The sequence below is a fragment of the Trachinotus anak genome, unplaced genomic scaffold, assembly GCF_046630095.1.
Source record: "Trachinotus anak isolate AG129_WGS33_773 ecotype Australia unplaced genomic scaffold, CSIRO_AGI_Tana_v1 ptg000019l, whole genome shotgun sequence".
NCBI classification, from domain to species: Eukaryota; Metazoa; Chordata; class Actinopteri; order Carangiformes; family Carangidae; genus Trachinotus; species Trachinotus anak.
In genome coordinates, this window is record NW_027273870.1 from 12086669 (window position 1) to 12098809 (window position 12141).

Sequence of the window (12141 nt, forward strand, 5' to 3'; positions counted from 1 at the left end):
CTCCCCCCACTCCCTCTTTCTCCTCTTAAACCCAACCGGTCAAGGCAGACGGCCACCCACCCTGAGCCCAGTTCTGTTGGAGGTTTCTTCCTGTTAAAAGAGAGTTTTTCCTTCCCCCTGTTGTTGCCAAGTGCTTTGGTCTTTGTGGGAACTGTTGGATTTTTCTCTATAACAAAGTAAGGTCTCGGCCTTACCCTGTAAAGTGCCTTGAGATAATGTATATTATGATTTGGCACTATACAAATAAAATTGAAATGAATTCAATGCATCATTCTTGGCTTGCCTGCAAACTTAGGTTGATAGATCATTGTTTTTTTAATCATTCATTGTTTTTTATCATATCATTGTTATTAGCGGTGCACTGTAAAAAATGACAGCCCCATTAGGTCATATGGACTTATTTTGTCTCTTTAACTCCCCTTGCTATCATGAGTTTTGGATACTGAACTTAAGTTTATATGTTTTCAGATGTTTAACTTATAGTTGTAAATTGTCTTGACCTTAGTTCAGGTTTTCAATATTAATTTAATTCATTTCGTTAAGTTAAAGCCTGCATGAAAAAGAAAAAGGAGAGGGGGGGACTTTAAAATCTTTGCCCCGTTTTTAAAAAAAGACTGGACAATGAATTACTGAAAACAGTAATAATTTTGAAGCGCAGTACATACCAGATATATTTAGATGACAAAAACAGTATTGAAATGACAGCTAAAATATTCACACCATAAAGAAAAACAGTGGTGGAGGGTGCACCTGTGACTGCACCAAGGATCAACGGACTTGAGGCAGAGTAATTTTACCGTACTGAGTGCAAAGGGCAGCTGGAAGTCACGGAGTTTGGTGTTGAGTTATCCAAGGATAACCACATGGTGAGCTTTTAATAATTTTAGTAATGTTTTTGAATTTGTGCTGTTAAAGCTGAACAGCATTGCAGCTTTCTCTGTGCGCTGAAAGGGAAAATAGAGCACCATGACTCTGGTCTGCCACGTTGAGGCAGTTTTATCCTGGCTAAACTTTTATTCATTGCCTAGCTTATAAGCCTAAAATTACTGAATTGTTAATCCTTCATAGACCCCCAGCGTCCGGAAATATTAGCGGTTGGGTGTTTAATACTAATATATATGCGTGTAAGGACACTTGAGCAGAAAATAACATTATATGCTCCTTTGCAAGCTAACGTTAGCTAAATGTTAGCTGGTTAGCTATGTTACAGGGTTGGAGCCAATGCTAGCGGTAATGAGGCATGCAAGCGCGAACATTAAGTGACTGCGCAAAGTTGTGGCTTGGTGTTTAATCTTGTATTGGTATGTTTTTAAGCTTTAAAGTCTGTAAGCTTTAGAGAGATTTAAACTTGGCACACATTTTTATTTGCTAGCTAATAGACAAGGTAAGGAGTCTCACTTAATTTTAAATTTGCACGCCAACGCCTCAGCCTCTTGCACAGTATTTGGATGACACAACTAACAATTGGCCTGCAAGAAACATTCTATTTTTAACCTGAATGTTTTTGAATTAAATGTTCTAGTAAATGTCTGAAAAGGTTAAGTCAACTTTTCTAAAGCCCAAAGTGAAAACTCAAAAAAATTAAGTTCTCCTGGATTACATAATGCTGCTATCTCAGTTTGAAAATGTATGGCTTGTTAAACTGAAATTTACCATGGTTGTTAAAACAGTGAATTTATTTTCTGTACATTTCCATTAAAATTTTAAAATATTACACTCACATTTCATTATTGACATTTGTATAGGTTCTTAACAACTTAGCCCTAATGTCTTATAGGACACTAAAAATATCTATTTTTACTCCTGTCCTACTTGTATGATAGTTTGTCTTTTCACAGAACCCAACCAATCAAAGACTAAAATGTGCCTCCATTGGACAATACAGATGGCTTTAAGAACATTTTAGTAATATTGAAGAGGATGCATAATTATTATTTTTTTCTCTTTACAGATTTCTCCAAGCATGTCCTTTGCATGAAGTGGAAAAGCAAGTTTTGTACATTCTCCGCAAATGGTCAAGGAAGAATACTGCAACATTACATAGAGCATCATGGGCATTATCGAAGGTGTTCAGGCCTAATCTGTATTCAACAAGACTGTTTGAAAACCTTTCAAACCCGAGCAGAACTTAAAAATAATTTGAAAGATCGTACAAAAGAAGGACGTAGAATTGTATCTAAAATTTTATGTGATCTGTGTACATTTTCTGAGCCCAGTGACATTAAAAAATACTTGTCATCTAAAAACTTGTTTGCAAATCAAAGAGGTTGTTAAATGTTCCTTCAAATATTGCTTTTTTAAGATATTCCTGTATCTGATTGTGTTCCTGAGGCTGAATTTGATCTTGAGAATGGAAAGGCAATTCAAAATCAGTTGGGAACTCTGTTTCTCTGTATGCAAACACTTCTACATGTATCAAATTAAGCAGTACAGGAAATAATTGAGTTATTTGACATTAGAGAATTTGCTCACCAAAATATAAAGACCGTTATTGATAAAGTTTTGAAAGACAATAATTGCGTAGCTGATGCCTCTGCTGTAGCTTCTGTCACTGATGAAATACAAGCTTTGAATCCACTGAAATTACTCCTAGGGAGGGGCCTTTTGGTACAGAATACAAAAGGCAGTCATTTTATAGAAAGAACTTTACTGTTATTGAACCAGTGGAGTATTTAAGTGCACAGGAAAAAAAGCATACTTCCCATTTTAGATTTGCAAAGTAAACTGTTTGAGAGAAGTGAGATACTTAAGCTACTGAAGAGATCCAGTCCACGTGAAGGTCATTACAGTTCATTTCAAGATGGAGAATACTTAAAAGAAAACAAACTTCTCTCTGAAGGAGTTGGTGCAGCTCTTGGACTGTATATTGACGATTTTGAACTTTGCAATCTGTTAGGTACTTCAAAAAAGAAGCACAAAGTTTGTGGTATCTACCAGATAATAGTCAATCTACACATAAGACTTTGATGTACATTATCATCTATTTATCTGGCTGTGTTGTGCAAAACTGTTCACATAAAAGAATATGGATACAGCAAAGGATCTTGAGTTCCTTGAGAAAGAAGGTGTCTTTGTTCAGAGTCTTGGCTGTAATGTTAAAGGGACAGTTGTGTATGTATCTGCAGACAACTTAGGCGCACACTCACTTGCTGGATTTCAAGAGTCTTTTAATGTTGAGAAGTTTTGCAGATTTTGTTTGGCAAGTCGTGTAGATATTCAGCAGTATAGTTTCAGAAGTGGGGTTTTTACTTTAAGCACACCAGAATTGTTTCATAAAACTGTTAATGTGCTCAAGCAAACTGGTGTGCTTTGTGTTGATGATATGAAGACAGACTGTCCTTTAAACTGACTTGCCCACTTTCAAGGATTTCCACCTGACTTTTTACATGATGTGTTAGAAGGAATTGTACCTGTGGAACTCTGCTTATGCATGTCTTCTGTGATTGCTAAGGGGTATTTTACACTGAATGACCTTTATTGTGGAATAACAACATTCGCTTTTAAATTCTCTGACAAAACTAATAGACCCTAGACCAGGGGTGCCCAATACGTTGATCGCGATCTACTGGTCGATCGCAAGAGGAGTGCAGGTAGATCGCACAGAACTCCCAATGAAGTTGAGGAAAAAATGTAGATCGCACGGCATTAAAAGAAGTAGAATCTACTTCTTCTAATGCCGTGCGATCTACATTTTTGTGCTACCTGCTACCTGCACTCCTCTTGCGATCGACCAGCGATCGATGTATTGGGCACCCCTGCCCTAGACCATTCAACCAAACTTTCATAAAACTGGAACTATAGGTGGCAATGGACATGAGAACTGGGCACTTCTGAGATTTCTTCCACTGTTGGTTGGCCACCACATTCCAGAGGGTGAAAAAACTTGGTAAATAATCCTTGAGTGGAAAGACATTTTTGAGTTGTTATGCAGCCCTGCATTCACAACAGAAACTCTGAGCTACCTGCAAGCCAAAATCTCTGACCACCGTCAGTTACTTTTAGAGGTTTTTCCTCCAACTAAATTGCGCCCTAAACATCATTATATTGATCATTATCCTGTGCTAATCAAAACATTTGGTCCTCTAGTTGAATTTTGGACCATAAGATTTGAGGCCAAACATTCTTTCTTTAAAAAGGTGGTTCAGGATGCAGGCAACTTCAAAAATATTTTGCAAACGTTGGCCACAAGACATCAACTAATGTCGGCATATTATTCGGAGATGGCAAGTGTTTTTAAACCAAGCATTCAAACTGGGACTGTAACTGTTGTTTCTGTGAACATCTTAGATGTTACTATCAGCAGTGCTGTAAGAAAAGTTCAAAAGCCTGGATTCCACAGCCTATTTGAATGAGACAAAATATTCTAAAAGGATGGTGCTCTCTGTAGGGCACGCAAGTGGACTGCCAGATTTTGGGAGAGTGCTCGAGATCTGTTTAGTGGAGGGACACATATTTTTCTTTATTGAACTGTTCACAGTGGGCTTCTTGGAGGTGCTACCAGCTCGCCAAAAGCAACCCTGTCGTAACTGTGGTCATTGATCCTGACCAGCTGAATGACTGCATTCCCCTGACTGCATACCGCGCTGACAGAAAGCTTCTCATCACTCCAAGGACATTCATGATACAGTAAGGTAACTAAACCCAACCTTGCTCTTTAAAATAATATTTTATCTTCTTTGGTGTATTAATTGTGTGTCTAGTTTATGCTGCTTTTACAGTTTGCCTTCTTTCATCTTTTTTTTTGTTAGGTCAGTCTGTTACAGCTGCCTCAAAGATGCTTCTCTGTGTTATTTTGACATAAGGTGAGTCTCCCTAGATTGTGTTCCTGAGTCAGTCAAGGAGCTATGTGAAGCACTACGCAGCAGTCTCAGCTTGAGAGGAAACTTCATTCTACAGTTTGAAGATCCAGACTTCGGAATGCACTTCCAAAAGATGTAACCCACATGCTCTGCCCATCCGCTGCCTGTCCCTCTACACCTCCCCTGGACTCTGCATTGTGTTTTGATGTAATATTTGTGGAGGAGTGTTGTGCGGAGAGAAAGGAGGCACCAGATGCTGGGTTCGGGACTGTGACTGAGGCCGTAGCTGAGCATTTATTCCAAACAGTCTGCATGGGCTCTCTAACACTGTGGCTGCTAGCTCCAAAACCTTGCAGGGCAAGGAAAAGTAAACTTTTCTCCGCCCATACTGCTCTCCGCACGACACTCCTCCACAAATATTACATCAAAACACAACGCCCATTTTCAGATCCAGTTTCTGACTCCACATTAGACACTGCAAGTTTGAGTTCCCAAAGTGGTGCTTCATCTGTGGAATGGCCTGATCCTTTTGTTTTTCCTTCTTTCTGTCATGATGCTGAACTTTAGCTGAATGCAGCAAATGACGCCTATGCAAGGGATGGAACAGTGATGGATGTCCCCCAAGAGCGTCAAGAGTGAAATGCTGGAAAAACTAGTTGACACAATATCCAAAATCACTGCCTACCTTAGTAAAGAACATTATGAAAGTGTAGCCTCTGCTCTTGTAGCAAAGCACCCTTGTCTCAGACAGCCGGGTTCTGCTAAAGGATGGTCTTGCTGGGTATTTAGCTTGAAATTCAAGAAGGGTAATTACCGTCAGAGGTCGATGGCAGCTGGGTGTCCTGAAGTTGTTGTCAAAAAGAGAAAGAGGGGACAGACAAACAGAACGCCAGTCAAAAAGTCGAAAAAGGGAGAGATCCACTATTTGCCAGATCCCCCAGAAGGACTCAGTGAAGTTAGAGGTGAAGAGGTGCAGACACGTACAGACTTACAGCTCCTGGATAAACTGATGACATCAACGTTCTCTCGGTGATGGATGGAAATTGTCGGTGATGAGCCACTCTTCTCTGTTGTTATGGAAAGATGGCCTGCATTGTTCAACAAGAGACAGGTAATCAGTGCACACCGAGATATGCACAGCCTGTTAGTTAACAGTGAAATTATACTTTTGTTTAATAGTGTTCCATTTATAACATTTTTCTACCACTAGATGTCTCACATTCAGCAGTATCCCAGACCCAATGACTAACACACATAGTAATTAAAAAGCATCCTTTAAAATGCACTTCATTCAAATTATGTTAAACTAATATAGTCTTTGTTAGTCTTTCCAAGGTCCAGCATTCACCAACTCTGGTTTGGTTGAAATAAATCCTTAATGTAGTCAGATGATAAAAGCAACTGCCTAAGGTTTTACACTGAGATGATAAAACTGGTGGCTGTGATGGTAAACAAAACTCAGAACAGAAACTTTTTTGTACAACAGACAACGAGAGGAGAGGGCACCACCACCCTCTGTTGAGCATGCCATTGCTCAACCATATCTTTGCACTGCAAATTTTTTTGCATCTTTATTAATTTAAAGATCATTTATAGAGCCTTTTAAGCATTATTCTTCCTCTTCTGCTCTTATTACCACAGTCATTAGTCAGTACTTGTAATATGTGTTTTTTGTTATATGTCTGTTTCAGATAAATGCAGAGTTCAGCAGAATTGTCACAACAGATCTGCTCCAACATTTTTGGTTGGACTTGATGCTATGGTACCAAGACTTCTGGATCTGTACAATGCAGCTGCTTCTTCAGGCAGGAGGCAGGCCCTTAGCAGTGCTCTACAGTGTCTTCACAAGCAAGTATGTAGAGAAATTGACTAAATACTATGCAGTAGAATAGTGAAAAGTACTGTGTTCACTCACTCTTGTCTTTGAACCGGAAGGAAACTACTTAAAAGACATGAACATTGCTTTCCTACAGGGGGAAATATATGGACAAAGAAATTTGAGGTAAACAATGTTGACTCATTCTTTAAACACCAAGCCTTAGGAGGAGTTGATAGCTTTCATAAATGTTGAACAGTGTCAAATAGAGGCAGAAATGTGTGAACTTAACTTGTACTGCAAGTAAATGTATTGGTTAAAAGTTCACATATAACTCAAATGTTCAACAAAGTAATGGCACATGTTCTTATAAATTGTGTATTGGTAATTATATGGAAGTGCAGCTTCTTGTGGGATTTTTTTGTCATTAAGCTGTTGACTGTATATGACTGATTGTACATGCCATATATATCCCTTCCCCCCACTTTTCTAATATTGCACTCTCGCTCATTCCTTCTCTCTATTTCACTCCCTTAATTTTCTTTTTTGTTATCCCTCTCACTAATTCCATCTATTGCCAACTTGTACAACTTACCTCTTTGAGTTGCAACCAAACTTATCTGAAAGTTGAGTTTACTCACATTTTTAAGCCAGTTTTTGAACTTTCGTTTATAAGTTTAACAGACTTGAAATTTATTACACGGTACTAGTAGTAGTAGTAGTAGTAGCAGCAGCAGCAGCTGTAGTAGTAGTCTATAGTAGTTTAAAATATTCTGGCTATCTTCTAATATATTTAGTATATGGAATTATAACTGAAGCTGTGATCAAAATCATCAGAATATATATATATATATTTTTATCAAAGAATACATTAATGAGCTATCCCATGCATAAAGTATTCAGGATGAACAGGAACAGAGCTAGAACAGTCCTCAGTACTGCTCACCACTGTCCCTGACACACAGTTACCCAGCCTGACAGACTGTGGTCGTCTTGTGAGGTGCACATTTTATCACATACTTCCCTTGAAGTCAGCCTACACTGGATGCATTCACAGGCATATGAATGCATCCAGTCATCAAATTCATCAAATTTTATTTCATTGAAACAATGAAGTAAATTAACAATGACATTATAAAATCAGGTTAAAATAACAACCATAAGCCAGACTGAAATGATAGGCTTTAAGTTAGCAGTTGGTTTCAGGATAACATTTTCATCTACTCTCAGGCTTAAAGCTTAAAACCAGTTTGGAGGCTTAAAAGTAAGATGCACAACTTGCCTAAAAGCAAAACTACAGCTAAATAGATTGGGTCAAATTATTGAAGCAGGCCTTCAGTGCAAACAGTGGCTTTGTAAATGTAGAAGGAAGTGGATGTGGTCTGGTAACCCACAACATCACCACTGTCAGGAACAGGAAGAAATATAGATGCAAGAAAATGAAGTCTGATTTGATTACGCCAATTCTTGTTGGTGAGTAATAAATGTACCGTGTATTATAATATTTATTTGGATAGACAAGCTAAAAGTAAGCTTAATTCATTTCAAATTTCATGTTCACTTAGATAAAGGTTAAGTCAGGCAGGTGGACAGACATCAGAGAGTAATAGTGATTACAATGACATGATCATAGTTTGATTTGTTTGTATTGACTGTGGTTGTAGCAGCACGAATTATTTTTATTAATAATTTAAAATGTTGAACAGGGATGACAATAATAATAGTAACTGTTTCACAGCATACAAAAAGACTTTACACTATAATGAAAAACAGGGAAAAACATATAATTAGTAAAATTCCATATATGTATAAATCAAAAAGTAAAGTACAAATAGGCTGTTAAGGAAATTTCTTGTCTGCCTGTAGAGAGTCAAAAAACAAGACTGGAAGGGTAGCATGCACCAAAATGTTTATTCTCTATAGAGAGGAAGCAACACACAGAACCACACAGTAAGTAGTTCAGAGTTGTGCTCCGCTGACTGAAGGCTTCACCTCATTTTTATACTTTCTGATATACCTCTGGCCCTGTGTTTGAAGCTTCACAGATATTCCTGTACAGATGGTGGAAGTAAACAATTGGGGTACAATAAAAGCAGGTCTTGACCTATCTCAGGAATTTACAACTGAGTGTAATCCCCTGTGGGGATCAAGATATCATCCTGCCATCTTGCCTATATCCAGGAAGTTTATTCCAGTGGGGCCATAAAAGTAGGGTTCACCAGGTCATCCTAACAGTACACAACTAAGGCTACAGACTAATTACAACAAGTATAAGATTATCTCATTGTTACCACAAAAGCATACAAAAATTCCATCACAAGGTGTTCAAATACAAGTGAGGTTTGAGAAGAGTGAACTGAATTGGCTAACTTGGGATACTTAGGAGAGAGAAACTTAAGACCATCTTACAATGGGATCACTCCAGCCACGACTCGTGTAAACGTGTTGACGTTCCAACCCATGAGTACTTGGTAGTCTTTACTATATTATTACATGAGTGCTCAGTACTTGTAGGTCAGACCACACCAATCTTCAAACTCAGCCTTGATTTTGATCTCAACTACACACCTGTAAAGTTTTGTGACCACTTAATGCTGTGTACCACTCTATTTTTATTCAGCCATGAAGCATGGGGGTGGCAGCCTTTGCTGTAGGGGGGACAGGTGCACTTCTCAAATTAAATGACATCATCAGGAAGAAAAATTACTTGGACATATAGAAGCAACATCTCAAGACATTAGCCAGGAATCTTGGTCACAACAACAAAGTCAAGGTATTGAAGTGGCCATCACAAAGACCTGGCTTTAATCCATGCACAATGGGTTGTCATGACTGTAGACTGGAATTTCAAGTTTCAAGTAAAATTTGTTTTAATGTCAGTTTTTAAAATCTGGATCAAAAGTGTTTTAAAGATTAAACTCAACATACTCTGGTAAAGTTGATGTCCATTTGATTCACTCTAGGGTTTATCACCATTGTTGGATTTGCACCTGCTGCTGAGGTCCAACATGTCGAGTTTGGTTCAACAGTTACTCTGAGCTGTAACATCTCCTACCTTTACGATACAACATGGCTTAAGCAAAACATAGATCTCACCCCAACAGTGGTCCTCTGTGCCAGCCTCAGAGAGGGACAACCAGTCCAAGGTAGTATACGATTTCAGATCTTGGTTTTGACAAATATGGAAAAATTAAAACCTCAGCTCTAAACTCAGAAGTCATGTACACACCACATCACACTATTTAAGTGGAAAATTTATAATGAAACTGGGGGTAATAAAAACTAAAAATTGGGTCACAGAGCAGAAAAGGCTTAGGATTTGATAGCAAGTAGCGAATTACTCGATTAGCAGAGGTTGAGCTTGGACAGAGGGACAGCTTTCAAGTTGTGATGACAGAATACTGCATATTATTTGATCTGCTTTCAACTTACTATATTTTTTTTAGGGTGTCAGCTAAGCCCTCGTTTTTCAGTGGAGTTTATTAATCGATCTCTGATACTGAGGATCACTGGTGTTGAGGAGAGAGATCTAGGACTGTATTACTGTATTGCCAATGTGAACACAAAATTAACAGTTGGGAAAGGAACCATGCTACAAGGTAAGCGTGTGATTTCATACTCATCAAAGCATTCAGTAACCCCTCATGTGTGATGTGATATGAGCATTAGGTAAGATGTTGACAATAAAGCCCAAGTTCTTTAAAATCTTTAAAAACACAGTCCTTTAAAAGTTCTAAAAAAGTTCTTAAAATCACAGAGTGAGAAGGAAGGGATTTTAATTTAAAGATGCTAGCCCTAGATAAAACAAACTACAATACTAAATGAGTAATAAAACTACATTAAATTCCCAATAAAACAAGGCTAAAATATCAATAAAACAAGCTAAAAGACCAAAAAAAAAAAAAAAAAAACCCAAAACTCTCTTAGCTTAAATGTGTGGTATGAGGACTGAGGACTGGTCACTGCTGGAGGTTGTAGATGGACGCGCAAGGGTGGATTGGCCAGTTCCCTTGGTGGTCCACTGGTAAAGTATGCCAATGAGTATCAAAACAGAGGCAAAAAAAACTACAGTCAAAAATTGATTTGTATGTGCCTTTTTCCTATTGACAGGACCATAATGTTGGGTGTCCTGGGAAGTGGGTGGGCCCATCCATTTTACAGTGAAAGAGAGTCAGGAAAGTCAGGGAGAGAGGGGGATGACATGCAGCAAAGGGCCATGAAGATGGACTTGAACCCAGGCTGCTGCAGTTGATACTACTGCTAAATAGTGTTCACGCTAGCAGGTGAGCGACTGGAGTGCACTGCCCTCACTGTTGTCACTCAGACACTCCAGAATGTGATCGAACAGATGAAATGCCGACTTCACCCATAGCCCATGTATCATGCAAAAAAAAGGGTAGAGCTGAAAAGTTGAGAAAAAAGAAAAAGCGATCACTCCATGCAGGTGCAGAAAAGTGCCTCAAAATTATGGCTGGCCGGCCCCAGTATGAGTGGTAACGTGGGGTGAATGTGAGCCCAATGACACAGACAGCAGAGATGGAAGGGAATAGCATAACAGCAGAGTCAGAACCAGCACAGTCCCTAGAGTCAGATTCAGTATGTCTTTTTGTCTGATTAACTTAGAGACTAACCACAAGTCAGATCTTTTTTCAAAAACTGCTAAAGCCTGTCTCATTTTTTTAAATACAATTTCTATTAAAATGGCCTGTAGAATGGTGTTTTGTTGCCCTCTTGTACTTGATTATGGGTATAGGCAGTATCAATGTATTCCATGTGTCTCCAGCAAATTGGCGCATCCAAATTTTATTGCTTAAATAATCTATAAACCTTTACCACTAAGCTTGTAAGTACACTAAAATTTATTTGTTGTAATCAACCCCTTCCCCCCAAAAAGTCACAGTCCTCACAGGTGCAGGCAATCAGTAATTTGTTGCCCAGAAGCAGGAAGTCACAACAGGTCAAGATTGGAAAATAAAAATAAAAGTTTAATATATAAACACTCAGCAATTACACAACATGCAATATGCAATAAATAAAACCACTGCACACAGCAGTATAAAATATACAATCAATAAAATTGCACACAAGATCTAAAAGGTTAAAACAGACTAATAATAATAATAATAATAATAATAATAATCTTTCACTTGTGTGACATCACCTACTTTTTGACATTGGCAGTCCATGCAACACAAGGTCAGGCTAATAGTCCCTTTACCTAGACGGTGGTTAGCTAGGGTTGGCCCTGGTCAAAAGCTGTGGCATTGCCAGATTTCCATTCTATATGTTCAACCCAAGTCCCTGCAGCCGGTTCACTGGCTGGTCTCAGAACATCAGCTGAGGGAGTTGTACACACTTATGAGTGCATTCCAGTACTCAATCTATTCAAGGCCACCCTTCTCTGGCCATGTCCTGGACACCACTTGCTCCTAACTCACACAAGGTTCAGCATTTTAGCATGCACACAACTTCCCTCTGCCCTGCTTGTCCCTATCCCATACCAACACCCTCTCTCCAGGTGATAAT